The sequence below is a fragment of the Moschus berezovskii genome, chromosome 25 (assembly GCF_049115385.1).
Source record: "Moschus berezovskii isolate FMDL1 chromosome 25, NW_MosBer_1.0, whole genome shotgun sequence".
NCBI classification, from domain to species: domain Eukaryota; kingdom Metazoa; phylum Chordata; class Mammalia; order Artiodactyla; family Moschidae; genus Moschus; species Moschus berezovskii.
Window position 1 is genome coordinate 43,928,040 of NC_142484.1, and position 8,466 is coordinate 43,936,505.

General features: G+C 41.2%; 1 pseudogene; it reads right to left on the bottom strand.

The window, feature by feature from the left end:
* Window positions 1-895: 895 nt before the first annotated feature.
* Window positions 896-2,129, bottom strand: LOC148773909 (upstream-binding factor 1-like protein 1; annotated as a pseudogene).
* Between the last annotated feature and the right edge of the window lie 6,337 nt (window positions 2,130-8,466).

The following is an 8,466-nucleotide window of genomic DNA, read 5'->3' on the forward strand; positions in this document are numbered from 1 at the left end:
GCACTAGTTTTGAATACACTTTCAATACATCAATAAGCCAAAATAATAAAAATGTGTCATAGTGGTAGATGAATTCCCAAACAGTTTAGTAACTGTGAACTAAAATAGTGACACACAAACTATACAAGTCTTAATATAATACAACTTGAGTCTATGGTAAAAATATGATTCACTGACAACCTGGAGCAGGAGGAAGGGGTTGGGGCAGAAACCTGCAGAAATTCAGACATGGTCTGAAAACTCAGGGCCACTGGGTCAGAAGGTTGGTTTAAGGAAAAGCTAAGTCAGGTGGAGGGGTTACACAGTTTTAATTTCGAGGTTTTGATCAGTGAGAAAATCTCATGGACAGTTCATGGGATGCACACACACATGGAAACGCTGCTGCCCACATGCCGGCCCTGCTTCCAAGGTAAGGAAGAGCCAGCTCCTCACCTCAGAGAGAAGGGCCAGAGACAGCAGGGCCTGACAGCTTTCTTTAAGGCAAGCCTCTTACTTCCAGTCAATCGGATCTTCCCTCCCCAGCTCACTGCCTGAGTCCTGAGGGACAAGGTCACAGAGAAGGGGCTCACAGACCCCTGGAGCCCCCCACACATCTGGCAGGCAGAGGGTGGGGAGAGCAAACCTTTCCAGTTCAAAGAGCTCAATCTGGTCCAGGGTGCCCCACAGCCCAGTCAGCTCAGGGTTTGTTCCCCGAGGCATCATTGCATTGACTTTCTCTCGGGGTGAACGTGGGGTAGATGAAGAGGCCAGAAATTACAGCACAAGATGCCTTCTTCCCAGCAGGTCCCACTTTGTATGAAGAGGGAAGGAAAGAAGGAAGGCAATGAAAAGACTTAGAGAGAAGAGCCCATGGACTTTTGCTGAAAGTTCTGTCCCTTCAAGTTGTGAATTAAACTCAGTTAGAATCCGAGTCAGAGGAGTCCCCTGAGGATGAAGAGCTGGAGCTGCGGTCCTCCGGCTCAGAATATTCATCTTCATCCTCACTGCTGGGGGCTGAGGAGCAGCTGTCTTCCTCCTCTTCCTCATTTTCCTCTGATCTCCCTGAGGCAGGAGAATGTCCCTCAATCATGTCTGATGATGCTAACTCTGCAGCCTGAAGCTGCTGGTCCTCTCTAAGCCTTCCTTGCAGATTCCCTGATGGGGAGTGCAGATCCATCCTTCTAATCTTGGGGTTAGGGCCCCCCGTCATACTCATGTTCTTACGCTTAGCACAGGTCGCCTCTCTGTAAGCAGCATATTCTTCAGGAGACAGAGTCCTGAGCCAGAGATCTAGGTCCACCTTGTACTGTGTCTGCAGTCCCTCCGCCTGCTTCTTATAAAGCTCCTTCTGGTCCTGGAGGACCCGCTGCCAGCGTCTACAAATCTCCACCATGCGCTCCCTCAGGGGCACCACTATCAGCTCCCTGCTCGACCAGAGATCCTGGTGAAACTTGTGATAGCCATTCATTGGGGGCTTCTTGGGCTCTCCGTGGAATTTCCACATCATGGGTAAATTGTCTTGTGGGGGAGACTTCACCTTTTGAACATTTTCCTGAAACTTCTCTGGGACTTTCATTTCACTTCTTTGGGGGACCCCAGAATTCTTGGGGTTTGGGACGAGATCAGGGTGCTCTGCTCTGAACAGAGCCACTTTCTCCCTAAAATCCTTTTTCTCTTTCTCAAGATCCTGACTGTGTTTCACCCTCAGTGGCTCAGGCACCTTCTTGTGTTCCTCAGACAGAACCCTGTTCAGCTCCTGGTTGCTTATCTTGGGGTGTTTTTGGATGTACTGTGGTCGCATCACTTGGGAAATGTGGCGGTAAGCTCTCAGGGACTTCTTGAACAAATAAACATGTTTCTTGTGCTTTCTGGTATTTTCTTGTGTTTTTTGGAAGGATTGCTAACATTTTCCTTAGCTTCCAGGACTAATTCAGCGTGTGAAACTTTCTCACCTTATGGGAAACCTCTAACCACTTGAGTTTGCACATTTCCCCAGAAAAATCTTTAAAAGCTACTTTTTCCCAGTCCATCACTGACTGCGTTGTTTTGAACATGTGCCCGTCACTGGATGGAATGCTTTTCTCCATACTTTCCAGTAACTGCACAATGTCTTCCTTGGATCAGTCATCTTAACATTTAGGCATCACCATTTCTAGGTCTTTGGGACATTTATGTGATCCCAGCAGTTCAGACACCTCAGCAGAATCTTCAGCTTCTTCACTCTCAAGATTCAGCAGGTGATTCATTTCTGAAGTCCTGCAGTGTGTGCGATCCTCCGTTTCTGTGGAGGAAGAAAAGGAAAGTTAGTGTCCTATGTGACACAAGAGAGAAGCACAGTCCACTTGGGATACGTCCCTTCTGTCATTTCTTTGACCCTCAAGAATGTAAATGAAAACCCTCCCAACCTCTGAGTTGAGAGTCCTGTTGATCATTATGAAGCTTTTTTCACAATTAAAAATCCTCAGGCCTGACCCCAACTTGCCTTCCAGTCTCACCACAGTGGGTTTCACATAGAAATGAACCAAAGTCTGGGGACTCACTCAAGGGAAAAGGAAGGGAAGTTTAAAATAAAAATGCCTGACAAGCAAGAGGGCTTTCAAATAGCAATGAGATCCCACAGCACACGGACAAGAATGGTCAAAATCCCCAAGAAGGACCAAGTATTGAGAGGACAGAATATCAGGAAATTTGATTCATTTCTTAAGGCAATGAAAAACAGTACTAGCCTTCTGAAATACAATAAGGCAAATCATTACAAAACTAAATATCCTCCTACCATGTAAGTCAGGACTCATGCTCCTTTGTATTTGCCCAAATCTTTTGAAAATCTATATCCATTAAAAAAAAAAAAAAGACCTGCAATGGGATGTTTATAGCCACTTTGGTCATAATCACAAAACTTGAAAACAACCAAGATGAATGGATAAAGAAATTCTGGTATATCAAGGCCAAGAAATAGTACTCAGTTCTCAAAAGTAATGAGTGATCAAGCCAGCAAGAGACACGGAGTATTCTTTTGTTCATATCTCTAAGTGAATGAAGCTAAGCTGAAAAGCATTTATACTTCATGAGTCCAACAATAAGACATTCCAGGAAAGAGGAATATATGGAAAAAAAGAGATATATATGAGGACAGTGAAATAAACTTTGCTTCCCAGCAGTTAGGGTGATGGGACTGATGAATAGGTGATCACAAATGACTTTCAGCAGTCTAACATATCTGGATATTATAAAGGTGGACTCTTGTCACTGTGCATCAGTGAAAACTAACAGAATGCACAACACCAAGATGAACACTAATGTGAAACCATAGACTTTGGGTGATAATGAAGTGTCAGTGGAGCTTCCTAAATCATAATAAACACACCACTCTGAGACATAATGTGATAACAGGGGGGAAACGCGTGCTTATTCTGGGGAGGCAGCACGTAGACGGGAATTCTGTACTTTCTGCTCAGTGTTACTGTGAATGCAGTCTTCTCTAGAACAGTAACACTCCTTAGGTTCTGAGCACAGCTCCCTTCTAAGAAAAGTCCAGATGGCCCTAGACTGAATGTGCAGTTGAGATGAAAGTTGACATAATTCATCTCAGAAACACGTAATAGAAGTACAAAGGGAAGATGATGAGTGGAGAAGGGTAAACACGTGTATGAAAAGATTGAAAAAGAGTTTAAATGATCAATATTTCATTTCTGATGATGTCAATAGACACTATAATAAGGCATACTAAGTACAACTGCATACAACAAGACCCTTTCCTTGTGACTCAGCTGGTAAAGAATCCGCCTGCAATGCGGAAGACCTGGGTTTGATCCCTGTGTTGGGATGATCTCCTGGAGAAAGAAAAGGCTACCCACTCCAGGATTCTGGCCAGGAGAATACCGTGCACTGAATAGTCCATGGGGTTGTAAAGAGTTGGACCCAACTGAGTGACTTTCACTTTACTACTTCACAATAAGCCAGGGACTCTCTGTTTTGACTGAGATGCAAAGATGACAAAACATGTCTCATAGGAAGCTCATAAGAAATGAACAAATAAGAACACTGACTTATGGAGGAGGTGCAGGTACTTCAGGCGCTGTCAGGGGAAGCCCTTCTCTGCAGGTGTCTCTTGCACTGTCACAAGAAGAGTCTTCTTACCGCCTCTGACAGAGCAACCTGAGAAACAACGACAGATCACACACAGAGTATCACACACAGTGTATCTACACTAAACAAAGGTACTTACGTTCAATGTTCTATTTTATTCTATTAAAACTCAGTCCCTTCATCTCTAATAAAAATGACTCTTAAGCATAACATTAATCTTTAACTACAACTTTCAGTTCTGAGAACTCTAACAATTGAATTTTCTCTTCTCTTTGACAGTGACACTCTTCAATTTAAGTGACCTTAATGTAAGGGGAATCCATTTCTTTGATTAGCACATCAACATACTCCCAATCATATCAGATTTGCTCTACTATCAGAAAAGTTTTCCCGTTTGGAAACACAGAAATTCCAAGTCACAATAAGACCAGTTCTGAGACTTCCTTGGAGGTTCAGTGGCTAAGACTCCATGTTCCCCATGGACAGGACCAGCATTTGGTCCTTCATCAGGGCATTTGAACCCTCATTCCACAGCTAGCGTTCATCTGCCAAGATACAGAGTTCCTGTGTGGTGACTGAGAGTTTGCAGGCCCCATCTAAAGATTCCTCGTGGTGCAAGAAAGATCTGGTGCAGCCAAATTCATCAAATCCATCAATCAATAAACACACAGCTCCATCTAATATTGGTGTTGTGTAGTCCCTGAGGCCTGTGTGACTCTTCTGTAACCCTTTGGACTGTAGTCCCACCAGGAGCCTGTCCATGGAATTTTCCAGGCAAGAATACTGGAGTAGGTTGGCATTTCCTTCTCCAGGGGCCCTTGAGACCCACATATTGAACCCGTGTCTCCTGCAGGCAGCTTCTTTCCCCTGACTACAAGGGAAGCCAACCATCCAATATATTGTGCTTCAAAATAAATGAGTGAAGTTAATAAAAGTTTTCACTTCTATATCAGAGTGAGTGCAAAATTTCTTTTTCTTTCAGGTATTTGGGGTGTTACCAATGTTATTTTGAGAGCCATCATCAGGTCTGGATTGTTATTAGACAATTTAAAGGCAGAAATCCCAACTTTTCCTTACAAATACATTACTCTTCATGTTCTATAGCAGTTTTTCAATCAAATTTTAGGTATCATGCTAAATGGAAACACTGTCTAGAACTTCCCATCAAGAAATTCATATTTTCCTTTTATATCATGGAATCATAAGTTCATAGAATCACTCATGTTCATTCACAAATTCCAATGATTTGAAGGTAAGTCTGTAGTTTCAGAGTGAATTCTAAGTAATAACATAATTCTTATGAACCAGTTTTTTCATCTGTTTAAGAAATTCTTAAGCCTGTTACTGCTGAATTAAAATTATTCTTTTTAATTTTTGAGGGAAAGAAATATGAATCCATCTACTCAGACCATTTACTCACCAGAAAGTTGTAGATTTGGTCTCCTCAATGGTGGTATGAAAATCAGTCCCATCCAGTCAGGAGTTCTATGTTCTCTAAATGGGTCAGCAGCTGTAACTTTCAGAGCTGTCCACAGCCCAGCTGACTCAGAACAACTGTGAACAGAAGAAACAGTGCATCTGAGATCCGACTATCAGGACCCTTGAGGCCCCTTCCTGATTAGATTACTGCAGCTCCCTTGGATAAACCCAATCCACACTAACTGCACTAAACCTGTCTCTAATCTCTATATGTTAACAGAATCCACATCTGAAGTCCCAGTCCTCATCACTGATTTTTATACTGAATACCCATTCCTCTCTGATTTTAAGGATCTGGCATTCTCCTTAAATTCCCTGCATATTTGATTATAGTTTGCTAAGATATTTGAATGCGTATCCTCCCATGATTTGATAATTTCTTCCCTTTATTCACAAGTTCTAGGGTCTAATAACATATCAAATTTACAATGATCATTATAACCCTTTCAGTTCTAATCCAAATTCTACCAGTGTAGACAATAGATAAAAATATGAATAATTATTGTAGATTAGTTTGGGAATTTGAGAAAAAGAGCCTCCAAATTCTGGCATCCATGATTGATTTAATTCTGATTTTAGAGTGATTAAACAGGAACATTGCATTTTTAAAAACAAAGTTGCTTTGTTGAGAACAATTTGATTCAAACCAACATGGTCAAAAATATATCTGGCTTGAAATGACTAGTTATTAGGCCAAAGAATGTTTTCAATAACAGATTTCATAACTGTCTTGAAATTGACTTCTTCTATTTCCAAAATTATATATAAATATACTTTGCAACTAGTACTTGTGAAACATATAACAGTAGGATATTATTTGGATAACCTGAATCAGTGAAATATTTTGATACTTAGCTTCAGAAAATAGTAAATAACTATGGCATCATTTGGGGTGTATATTTGTAGTTATGGATGTGCACAGGCAAAGCTGAAATATATATCAAAATATACACTGGATTGCTAAACTTTTTGGAGGATTCCATGGTAGTAGATGGGATTTGCTAAAAATAAATGTTTCATCTCTCTACATATAACTCATGGTTTTTGATGAACTGCTCTTGAAAAAGCACAGCTATTTTTATTACATACCTGACATACACGTAAGTAACTTGAAGAGGAGAGTAGTTCTTATTAGTTTTAATATAATACGTTAGCATCCATAAAAATGAAGGGAATCAATATACGTTGCATTATTTATAATACAAAATTAAGATTAAATACTGGTAGATTCACTATTCCAACCAGTCCATTCTAAGGGAGGTCGATCCTGGGTGTTCATTGGAGGGACTGATGCTAAAGCTGAAACTCCAATACTTTGGCCACCTCATGCGAAGAGTTGACTCACTGGAAAAGACTCTGATGCTGGGAAAGGTTGGGGGCGGGAGGAGAAGGGGACGACGGAGAATGAGATGGCTGGATGGCATCACCGACTCTGTGGACATGAGTTTGGGTGAACTCCGGGAGTTGGTGATGGACAGGGAGGCCTGGCGTGCTGTGATTCATGGGGTCGCAGAGAGTCGGACATGACTGAGCGACTGTACTGAACTGAACTGAGATCCACTATTAGAGAAAATAAAATACTTCCAAAATGTTCAGGTTCCAAATAGAGAAAGGAGTACATCAAGGCTATGTATTGTCACCCTGTTTATTTAACTCATATGCACAGTACATCATGAAGAACGCTGTGCTAGATGAAGCACAAGCTGGAATCAAGATTGCCGTGAGAAATATCAATAACCTCAGATACCCAGATGATACCACCCTTTACGGCAGAAAGCAAACAACTAAAGAGCCTCTGAGATGAAAGTGAAAGAGGAGAATGAAAAAATTGGCTTGAACTCAACATTCAGAAAACAAAGATCATGGCATCTGTTCCCATCACTTCATGGCAAGTTGATGGGGAAACACTGACAGATTTTATTTTTCTGGGCTCCAAAATCATTGCCGATGGTGACTGCAGCCATGAAATTAAAAGGCGCTTACTCCTTGGAAGAAAAGTTATGAACAACCTAGACAGCATATTAAAAAGTAGAGACACTACTTTGCCAACAAAGGTCCATCTATCAGAGAGATGGTTTTTCCAGTAGTCATGTATGGATGTGAGAGTTGGACTATAAAGAAAGCTGAGCATCGAAGAACTGATGCTTTTGAACTGTGGTGTTGGAGAAAACTCTTGAGAGTCCCTTTGACCGCAAGGAGATCCAACCAGCTGATGGACTTTAGGATGTTTTGTATATATGCATTCCAATCCTTAAAAAGTATATTTGCCTTTGACCCAGTAATTCTAACCTTGAAAAAACTTCAAAGGAATTCACTGGACAAAACCTCGCAAATCTGAAACCTTGCTTTACCTATTTCTCTCTCTACTGCATATAATCTACGTACAATGCAAAGAAAAAATATTGAGGTTTTTACCACAATATTTTGCCACCTCTTCTTAATATCTTCTGCTTCTGTTAGGTCCATATCATTTCTGTCCTCTATTTAGACCATCTTTGCATGAAATGTTCCCTTAGTATCTCTAATTTTCTTGACAAGATCTCTTGTTTTTCCTATTCTGTTGTTTTCCTCTATTTCTTTGTATTGATCGCTGAGGAAGGCTTTCTTATCTCTCCTTGCTATTCTTTGGAACTCTGCATTCAGATGCATATATCTTTCCTTTTCTCCTTTGCTTTTCGCTTCTCTTCTTTTCATGGCTATTTGTAAAGCCTCCTCAGACAGCCATTTTGCTTTTCTGCATTTCTTCTCCATGGGGATGGTCTTGGTCCCTGTCTCCTGTACAATGTCACGAACGTCCGTCCAGAGTTCATCTGGCACTCTATCAGATCTAGTCCCTTGAATCTATTTCTTACTTCCACTGTATAATCATAAGGGATTTGATTTAGGTCATACCTGAATGGTCTAGTGGTTTTCCCTACT